Source organism: Silene latifolia, chromosome Y, assembly GCF_048544455.1.
Source record: "Silene latifolia isolate original U9 population chromosome Y, ASM4854445v1, whole genome shotgun sequence".
Classification (NCBI taxonomy): Eukaryota; Viridiplantae; Streptophyta; class Magnoliopsida; order Caryophyllales; family Caryophyllaceae; genus Silene; species Silene latifolia.
The window spans coordinates 109,372,059-109,373,222 of record NC_133538.1 but is presented as its reverse complement, the minus strand read 5'-3'; the positions used below and the strand labels follow the sequence as shown (position 1 = coordinate 109,373,222).

At 38.6% G+C, this 1,164-nt stretch overlaps 1 non-coding gene across 1 annotated transcript; it reads right to left on the bottom strand.

The window, feature by feature from the left end:
* Nucleotides 1–656: 656 nt before the first annotated feature.
* On the bottom strand, nt 657–763 carry LOC141634684 (small nucleolar RNA R71). Its single transcript, XR_012539409.1, has one exon. It is a non-coding gene; the product is annotated as a small nucleolar RNA R71 (small nucleolar RNA).
* Nucleotides 764–1,164: the final 401 nt, after the last annotated feature.

Genomic DNA, 1,164 nt, shown 5'->3' with positions numbered 1-1,164 from the left:
AGTGTTGTCTTTCTTTGCCTTGGGGAAGTAAAACTCCTCAAGGTTTGTTCTAATTGTTTTCGAGTTGTTTGACATTTTGCATGTCTAGAAGGTCACAAAGTGATTTGTTACCTTTTGACCGAGAAATTGAAAGAACCTTGACAAACAATAGGAGATTTGCTAGGAGGAATTTGAGAGGTATTAGTGAGGTAGTGGATAATCAACCAACTATTGAGTTCATCAATCCTTTGGCAAGAGAAGGTGAAGAGAACCCAACACAAAATACCCCACAAAATCAACCTACAATGCCTAAATTTTCATCACATTCCGTACCCACCGAGGAGAACCTACCCAATGGTACTCCCACACCACAACATTTGACCGGAAATTTTATTGCCAAATCCGCCTTTATCCAATTAGTCGAAAGGAGCCAATTTGGGGGAATGCCTAGTGAAGACCCTCATTCTCATATGGAAACCATTTGTGACTATTGTGATGCGATTTCTCAAACCGGTGTGACTCAAGACCAAATTCGATGGGTCTTATTTCCTTTTTCTCTAATCGGCACCGTGAAACAATGGTTGAAGGGCCTTGATAAGGCCACTCTCGGAATTGATTCTTAGAAGAAGTTGGCTCTAGCTTTCTACAAAAAGTTCTACCCACCGGAAAAGACTAACATGCTAAGAGCTCAAATTACGGGTTTTAAGCAAAGGGATAAAGAATCTTTGTATGAAGCTTGGGAGCGGTTTAAGGGAATTTGTCGCTCATGTCCTCACCATGGACTTAGCGAGTGGTTTTTGGTGCAACAATTTTGGAACGGTTTATATGAAGATTCAAGGAACATTCTCAACATGGGATCAAATGGAATGTTCACCGAAGTTGATGACAATCAAACATGGAACAAGATTGCGGAAATGGCGGTCCATAACTCACAATATAGTAGACCTCGCAAGGCTACTAGAGGAGGAAGGCATGAAGTGGACTCCGTTACTCAATTGGGTGCTCAACTTAGTGCTCACATTGACACAATCTGTAACACCCGCGAATTTTCTATTTTGACATTTAAAATTTATTAAACCGTTTGACTACTTTATTTTATAATTTTGAATTATTCAATTTAATTAATTTTATGTCAAACACGATTTTATAAACGTATTATATAAAAGCTCATTTTTATAAAAATAC